General features: G+C 41.6%; 1 long non-coding RNA gene across 1 annotated transcript; it reads left to right on the top strand.

The window, feature by feature from the left end:
- The first annotated feature begins 171 nt into the window (after window positions 1–171).
- LOC138915806 (uncharacterized) lies at window positions 172–9,212 on the top strand. Its single transcript, XR_011422116.1, has 3 exons — window positions 172–767; window positions 1,220–1,301; window positions 8,682–9,212. It is a non-coding gene; the product is annotated as an uncharacterized lncRNA (long non-coding RNA).
- The last annotated feature ends 263 nt before the right edge of the window (window positions 9,213–9,475 follow it).

The raw sequence follows: 9,475 nt of genomic DNA, 5'->3' as shown, positions 1-9,475 counted from the left end.
ACAGAAGCATTTATTAATCAGTTCCTATCCCCACTGGTCAAAACTTGACCCCATGGGTGTTAATTGCCCCTCTCCCTAGTCTCAACAGAGAAGCCCTGGGGTGCGAGGCAGGAGGTTTGCTGGAGGAGAGGCTCTTCTGGTTATACCTGTGTGAGGCTAGTTGGAGTCTGTGCAAAACCAGTTGCTATAGTGAGTGTTGGAATAAACGAAAGGTGAACAGAAAGAATCTGATACAGGTCACAGGGGTATTGGACACATCCCCCACCTCACCGTGTTATAGGTGTGATATAGTTACACTAATATGTTTACCAGAATCTTGCTGCATCCAAGCTCCAGCTGGCTCACTTGGGAACTCTAGGACTTTGCATAGACTTTCCCAAGTGTTGAGGAAGTCTCCAAAGGGTGCCTGATCAAAGCTCTTGTGGGACTGCTGACTGCAAAACTCTTGACCTCTGCTCTGCTGCCAATTCCCCATCTGCCTCCAGAGCTGTCAATCCTACTTCTTTTTCAAGAGTTCATCAGTCTCTTGTGAAGTGGGAAGACTGTCAGGCCTCAGGAGAATTGCTTGGATCCATGGAACATTATAGAACTTACTGCGCCTCCTGTTTCTCTGTGCAAACCTAAGACGCCCAGCCACCGTGTAACCCCAGGGTGCTCATGTGCCTCCAGGAGAGCTGAGGGGAAATGGTTCATGTGCCAGCTGCTGTGACATACCCAGAACCTGACTCTGCTTACACTCTGAAGGGCATTCCAGCTGATCGTGTCCGGTTTGTCAGATTACTTTCCCTGATGGTTAATGTAATTTTGGTGTGTGGGTGCATGTGGGGGAGGAGGAGACTTGAAATCTGCCTTCTGTTCCCCTCTCATTCTTCATTTCCATTCCTCTCCTATCCCGCCGACTCTCCCAGATTTGGCTCTACTCTCTGATCCCCAGTCTCATAGATATGGCTTGAGATTTTCTCCAGGATTCTCTTAAGTCCTCATGTAAATTGAGAGTGCAAATAGATACTTGGGTGGGGTTTGGGTGTTGCCTAATTCCACACACCGGAGATATACAAATCTTGGCTCTGGCCCAGCTGGGATCTTCTCCCCATTACAAGTTATATCTCTTATCTCTACAGTCCTGAGGACTCTATTGATCATTCTACAAATCGAGCTGAAGAAAATCTTTATGAATATATTCGATTTAGAATGAAATAATCTTTTCTTCTAAATGCAGGTGATCCAAATTCAAAGGAAAAAAGAAGGACATGTATTTTGACTGAAGCGCTAACAATCTTCAGTTAAGTGAAGAACCTTAAGTGAGTATCAGCCAAGTCTTGGCAATCTCTTTGTGGCCTTAGTGATAGGGGTCACTTCAACAGTCTTACTTCACTGCTGAAGAATTTGAGGCATAGGCAACTTCAAATATATCCTAGCTTAGTGGTTCTCAAGCTTGACCTTGCATCACTATTACTTGGAGGGTTTGTTAAAACACTGATTGCTGGGCCGCATGCTTTCTTATTCTGATTCATGACAGGAACAGGGCCTGAGAATTTTCGTTTCTAACAATTTCCCTGGTGGTGCTGATGCTGCTGGTCCAAGGACCACACTTTGAGAACGGCTGGTTTGCTAGGTAAAAGTAATTTTAGACTGAAGTCGGATGACTATTTTGGCTTCTTTCTTCCAGGCCACAGCTTGTATCATGGTCATTTCCTCTATTAAGAGGGGGTTTAATATAACTGGTCATTTTCAACTAGATTTTAATTGTGTACTTTCTGTATTAAGTAGATAAAAGATTAGAAAGCAGGTAGAACATCCACTTGCAAACCAAAAAGGCTATTTTGGGGGAAGAATTCCTATTGTTCTATATCAAGGGTTGGCAAACAATGTCCCTGGCCAAATCTGGCCCACTGTCTGTTTTTGTAAATAAAGTTTTATTGGAACAGAGCACACATTCATTTCTGTGTTGTTGATGGCTGCTTTCGCGCTGTAACAGCAGAGTTGAGTATGCAGCAGAGACCGTATGACGCACAAAGGCTAGAATATTTACTATCTGGCCCTTTACAGAAAACATTTCCCTGTTTTGGTCTATAGATTCCTCTGAGCAACTGTTCGCTGGTTTAGGGAAGCTTTTCTCTTGAAACCCAGCAATAAGCAACATCAGTTTACTTGAGCAGATATGAAACTTCAATCCTAACACTTTCTTCCGCCCTTCCTCAACCCTTCTCCCTTAACATGGAAAGTGGCCCAATAAGTGAAATGAAACTTGGCCTGATCAGCGATATTTAGAAAGTGGAAGGTGAAAGTGTTGACATCTGCTTGTATTTTGTGGTCCGAGCTTCTGTGGCAGCATGTGATATGGAGAGAGTATTCTGGTCAGCCAGGAATCTCACGTTTTGTGAAATATTGTCTTGTGTTATCTGACTTTAGTTGGATTAATGCCTAATAAGAAATGCAGTTTGATAAAAGATCTGCATTCCTTCCTACACAGTGGCTTCCCAGGTGAACTCTGCCTTCAGTTTCGATAATTTCAGTAAGTTTGAGTGTCTGTTGTATATTCAATATCTGTATGTAAACATCAGTAAACACACGTATATTTTCAGGCGTATGTGTATTTTAATCCACAGGCAGGCCCATCTTACCTTTTTTCCTCTGCCTCCTTTCTGATCTTATCTGCTCCTCTGCAGTTGGCTCACATCCCCAGAGAAGCGGATGCCAAGACAGGATTAGAAGTCTAAGAGATTTATTAGGGGAAATGTCTGGGAAGGATTAAGGTGAGGAAGCAGGAGTGGTTGGGAGAACCTTTACTCTGCAATGCAGATCTGACTGGAGGAAAGGAAGGGGCTTACATCAGAAGGCTCAGACTGCAGCACAGGGCTCAGAAAGTTGTGGCCGGGTGGACGAGGAGTCCTTGTGCAAAAGTCGGAAGGTCGAGTGTGCCACAGGAATTGGTCAGCACTAGGAGCCCCAGTCATTGGTTGGGGGCAGCCAGGAAAACATGTCCCCAGCCCCAATGTGGTGGTGGATTCACAGGGGTAGCAGCTGAGCTGGTCAGTGGATATGCAATATGCTGCCCACAACAGGAGCTCTGAGTGGCGCATTTTCATAGCTGCCTCACTCTTAGATCTCTTATATCTTGCCACCACAGTTATCATTTTTTAAAACAGAAAAGCAACCACAGACCTATGATGGTTCCCTTTTCCTTGCAGAATAAAGTCTGGGTCACTTAAGGCACTCTGCCATCTGACCCCATCTGCCTTTCCAGCCTTTTCTCCACTACACACGTAAGGTTGCCTGAAGGTGCCCTGCACGTCACTGTCTTGGACATTTTGCCCACATGGTTCCCTTCTCTTCACACGCCCTCCTTCTCTCAGCCACTCATTGAGATCTTACTTGCTTTAAAAACATTTCTCCACAGAACCATAACTGAAATGAACAGCTCCCTCCTTGAATGTCTAATTTACTTAGGAAACATTATTTGAAGTTAAATGCTGAATGTTGTGAAGAGTACAAGGATGAAGCAGATATGGATTCTGCTCTGAAGGATTAACTTTAATAGGAAAAGTGTTGTCCCATAAACACTATATTAACAGGAGAAAGTAGGAAAAGTCATAAGCTGGGTACAGAGAACCCGTGGTGGGAGTTAAGAAGAGGGAAATATTACCTTCACAGCAGAGGAATCCTCTATGCGAGGTGAGCCTTAAAGAATCAGTAGGATTTGGCATGAGGAAATGAGGGGGGAAGGGAATTCCAGATTAAAAGAATAATAGGGGTATAGGCGTGAGTTTCCGTAGAACAACTTTGATGACTAGCCTCAAACTGCATGTAAGACCCATTAGAAGAGTGTGAAATAAATTTAGTGGTCCTCTTTTCAGCAAAACAAAAACAAAAACAAAACCCCCCCAAAACAGAAAAGACTCAGAACAAATTGAGTAGGATGCAGAATGTTTGCAGTTCATGGCATGTAGTAAAGGAATTATTATGTGAAATTATATATGTATATATTGCCATATATATAGTGGGTCACTGCATGAATATATTTCTTACTGTGTGGCAAGCTTTTGTCATCCTTGAGTTTATTCAGTAGTACGTATTTATGGAGCATCTCTTATTCGCTGGCCACTGGCAAAGTCCTGGATTTATAGTGCTGAAGAAAACCGACATAGCTTCAGCCTTCTTGGAGATTATGATCCAAGACATTGGTACTCAAACTTTAGTGGCTTCAGAAACACCTGGAAGAATTAATAAAACACAGATTGCTTCCGAGTTTCTCATTCAGCAGGTCTGAGGTGGGGCCTGGGAATTTGCATTTCTAACAAGTTCTCAATCGATGGTAAAGAAGCTGGGAGGGGACCACATTAGACACTGGTCTAGTGGGTTCCCATATAAACACAAATAAATACACGATGGCAAATTGTGATGAGTGTTGGGAAGGAGAAGAGCAGGGAACTACGAGAGAAAATAACTGGGAAACCTATTTTATATTGGATGGTCAGAGACGGTGTCTCTGAGAAAGTGCAAGACCAGCATGGTCAGTGACCCAGAGGGACTGAAAGCATGAAGGAAAGAAGGGTTTGAAATGAGACGGAGAAGTAGGGGTGGGGGCTGAATCATGCAGGATCTTGTCCCGTGATATTCAACTTGGGATGTGCGTATTCCCGGGGTGCACGAAGACTTCCTAAGGGGTGTGCAGGCACATGTGGTTTTAAGAGAATCATATTCCTTATGTGCTCTCCTCACACGGATCTGCCCTGGTGGTGCTCACTTACCTTTCCAACCTCTTTACGAATAAAGGCACACTTACCTCCTAGTGAATCTTGTTAGGAGGTCTTGTCCTAGGTTGTAAAATCACTTGGGGGACAAACAAGGAGTAACTCAAAATCATGACCTTGGTGTTGAAAAAGTGAATGACTCATCACAGGATTAAAAACAAAATCTGTTCTCAAGGCAACTGGTCTCTAGCTCTTGGCTTTCAACAAAATTGAACGAGGCTCTCACTAAGCTGTCAGCAGGTAGGGCATTAAAAATAATTTTTGATGATGGATCACTTTGTCATTTTGGTATGAAGGAGCCCCTAGAATTTAATGTCACATACTGTCACTATATTACAAACTTTCATGTCCTCTATTTATTTAGGTGGATAAAACAAGCGCTTTCTCAGTGGTTACCTCTATAAAAATGAAAAATTGGGAAAACAATTGACTCTGAAAACTGCCACAGTTTAGCGTTAAGTAATATCAGATCATGGATACATGAATTAATTGGGATAGAAAACAATGTTGTTGAATTCATTCAGATTCATTTCTAATACAGTATATTTTATATATTTAATAATTATCTATCAGAGTTATAATATATTTATGTTCTGTTGACCAGCTGTCTACTTGTAATAAATATAACACTAATTTTAACCAGAATAATATTTAACATTTAGAACATTATGGCCACAGGAAAATTTTTTAGATTTCTTTCTTTCTCTCTGCATGTACATCTACAGTCTATTATCTATCTATTTATATATCTCTCTATATAGGTAGCAGGGACATATTATATATGTACATAAATATATAGCAGGAAAATATTATATGTACATATAGTATAGAGAAGCATAATAAAATGATCAACAAAAAGACTTTGAAGCAGAAAAATCTATAAGGATAACTGTCTACAGTAAGTATAATGGAAATATGAGTTTAAGGAGAAAGTAAATTAATGTCTGCAGGGGGCCCTCAGATACGGAAGGAAGGCTCCATGACTGTCTGAAACACTGGACTAGAGGCTTGTGGTCATGGGAGGAGCTTTTCGGAGACAGGATATCAGCCTCTGGAAGAGTGGAGACAGAAGTCAGGGCTGCGAGCATGAGGTCTGGGCTGTGGGGGCTCCCCTTCTTGTCTTAGCTGTTATTCTCCTCTTGAATTTTGAGTAGTTATAACTGCCTCCTTCTACTGATTCTCCTTCTCCACCTCTCTTACTTTTTTTCCTCTTCCCTTCCTACAATATCCCCTTCATTCTCCTCCTGCTTCCTCCACCGCAAAAAAGGCCAAATGAGTGTAGGATGGTGATAAACATCAGGGAGGGTGGGATGGAGAAAAAACATTGGATGTGGTTAAGTTTGTGGAGGGTCTTTTTTAGGTGGGGGAGGGGAAGGTGGGGTAGTGAGACAAGTAATTGCAAAGGAGAAGCCATGTCGTGTCTGTTTGTCTTTCCACTTTAAGCTCTAAGATGGGTTACTGGCTAGAGAAGCTTGGGAGGACTGCCGCTCTAGCCCTTGGATAGGGCAAGTGGGAGAGCCATCCTGGCCTCTGCCCTTTCCAGAGATGGGACGATTTTCTCTTCAGAGAAGGGAACTGGCAGAAAACAATCTGAACTGAGAAGTGGGTGAGTTGGACACAGCCCACGCTCTGCCACTTTTTCTGTGACCTTGGGAGAAATGTCTAGACTCTTGATGCCCAATTCGTAAAGGAAAAAAATTGACTAAAGTGAGCTGTACATTTTCTCCCTACTCCAAAATTAATGTTTATGAGTTACAAGAATTGGAAAGAGTTTACAAAAGCCCAGTAATTTTTGTTTTCCCTCTTCATGCTTAAAGAGAAAAATTACAGTGAACTTTCCAGTTCATCGTTAGAAAAAAAAGGAAGAAAGGGCATCTTTTCTCTTCTCTTTGAGAAACATCAAGATCTACTTTGCCCTCTAATAGTCGCCTGGGTAGAATTTTCCATCTTAGCACAAAGCAGCTCGACCTGGTTTCAACTAATCCCTTCTCTGAATACCCCTAATTTAACAAGAGGAACTGGAAGAGTCAGACAGTGTGTGGGAAGACTGAAGAAAATAAGGAAGGTATAGAAACCACTAGAGATGGAGATCAGTTAAACATTCTGGCAAATTGTCACGGTGTACTGCTCATGCTGAATGGTTAGGCAGTTGGGAAGGTAGTTAAGAGAATGGCTCTAAATGCTTCATCTAATTGCAAGCAGCTGTCGATTAGTGGAGCTTGACCAACTGTTTTTAATTCCACTCATTGGTGATGAAGAGAACAAGACTTTTAAGGGAAATCGGCAGGGGCTGTGTGTGTGCGTGTGCGCGGGTGTGTGTGTACGTACATGAAGTTCCTTACACTTTTTTTAGAGGTCATAGATTGCAGTTAACTACTAAGAGATGCTCTTTGAAACCACTGCAGTCTTTCATGATAATGATTTTCCCAAATTTTACCAACGTTTGTTGAGCTTTGGCGGGAGGCAAACTTCTCTGTTATCCAAATTCTGGAATGATTCATCCCCCGATGGTGATTGACTGAATGGCTGTGCCAATACGGAAGCAATGGTTGTTCAATGTGGGCAGTAAATCTAAAACAAGAGAAAATAATGCCATTTAAGAGTCTTCTCCTTTGGAATGTTTCATTTCACTTTTTGAATTGGGAAATAGTAAATATAAGAAAGTAGAAAATTGTGGCTAGTCTCCCGTAGTTGTAAAACCTGCTACAAATGATCAAATTTGAGAGTTTCCTGGAAGATAAAGTTTTGAGTAGCCCAGTCTAATCAGCCTGATACCTCTTTGGATATAGTTATGCTTCTTTATTTTCTTTTTCCTAAGAAGATTAGCCAAATTTCCTAATATTTATTTTATTTGCTTTCATTTCTTGCCATACATTTAAAAAACAGTTATTTTAGTGGTTCTGTATGGCAAACTGGAGAGACCATTGACTTGACTGAAAGCAAGGCTTCCGTGAAACCAGAAAGGCCTTGAAGTTCTAACAGTAGCTGTCTAACTGGTCTGAAAAGAGGTATAAAGAGACAATGGGCAGAAACTCTCGGGGAGAGAGGGGCTACACTCTTTCACTGCCAATTACCATCCGTTTTATATTCTGAATTTCAGTGCCCTGAAAGAGAAAGTAAATTTCCTATGTACATGTGTAAAGATTTATCAACAAGGGTATTCTTCACAGGATTGTTTACAATAGCACAAAATTAGAAATATCCTAAATGTTTACAATGGACATTAGTTAAATAATTTATGGTGTTCATACGCAGACATAAAAATACTGTGGAAGAATATACAAATGACATAGGGAAATGGTCATAATATACTAGGTGAAAAATCAGGATCGAAATCATATGTTTAAAATTGTGCGGTGTGCATGCATATGAAAAGCCAACATTAAAATAGAACAAAATGGAACCAGTAGCAATGGGATTACTGTAAGTGATTTTTATTATTTGTGGTTTTTCTGCATTTTCTAAAGAATATGTATTACTTGCACAATTAGGAAAAAACCCCTTATTTTAAAATGAATTTCCCCAAATGTCAATTCTTATAAAGGATTTTATTCCTTGTCAGGCTGAAGCTAAGGGGGAGATTCATGTCCGGTGAGGGAGAAAAAAAAAATCAAGAGGGACAGCACTCAATAAACACCTAATTTTGTTTCTGATCTCGTGCCTGTTTGAAGTGCTCACACTTGTTTTGACTCAGCTAGATAAGTCAGCTCCTCTAAAACAGTCACAATTTCCACCAGCTGTTTTGGATGTTTGAGGTTATGTTTTTGTTTTAGTGAACTTCACTGCCTATGCCTTGAGCTAGCTGATGAACAATTGTAAAGGAAGTCTTTGAGGCCGACTCAGAGGAAAGCTGCTAATCTCATGACATCCACAAGGATTTGAAAAGGCAGCTCCATCTGTGCTGTTTCTGTTTTTCTTCCGTGGCAGGTTTCTTGATGTCAGAAAGATGGGCTGCTTCTGGGGTCCAGCGGTTGGATGGAGAGTCAGTGACCACAAGTGATGCTGAGAGACTCCTCAGGAGGCAAGAGGCGTGTTTAATCACAAAGATGTGAGTACCCTGTGCTGGGTACGCTTACAAACCTTTCCTGGGTTCTGTTTCCCATGTCATTATTCTTTTCCACACGCTTAGGTTTTGCGAGTGCTCTGGCAGGAAGCTATTTATCACAGAAAGCCACCAAAGGAGGGCTGCTGTCGTCTTTGCCCAAGACCTCTGAGACTTTCCTCTGAGTGAGAAGCCAGGGGGTTCTCATCGCATGATGTGGCAGAGTTTCTGGAAACTGATTTGGGGAAGAGGAAGCTGACTTATGTGGGAGTCACCAACCCAGTTGTCATCCTCTGGCACCCCATTCTCCGTAATGGCTTTTTCAAAAAAAGAAAAAGAAAAACTCATGGGAGTTGGGATTTAGTTAGAAATATTCTAGAGCAGAGTGGGTGTTCACCCGACTTTGGAAGCTCACCTTTGTGGGTCATTACCTGTTTTAGTTTAATTATTTCCACTACTTTGCTGTCCTTGCCTCTCTCCCATTTTTTCTTTTATTCGATTTGGATGCAGACTAATCAGAAGTAAACTTCTTATTTTTCTTTTAAAGGCTATTTGCAAACAGTCACTTAATTGCGCACCTACTGTGAGCTGGCGAGCATGCACGGCAACCAAGAAAATTGTTATAAAGGATATAGGTCTTCCAATTGGGGAGTTCACAGAGGATACAAAGAAGGCAAGC

This window comes from Equus caballus, chromosome 10 (genome assembly GCF_041296265.1).
Source record: "Equus caballus isolate H_3958 breed thoroughbred chromosome 10, TB-T2T, whole genome shotgun sequence".
NCBI lineage: Eukaryota > Metazoa > Chordata > Mammalia > Perissodactyla > Equidae > Equus > Equus caballus.
The sequence above is the reverse complement of the archived record's forward strand: the minus strand, read 5'-3'. Positions and strand labels throughout refer to the sequence as shown.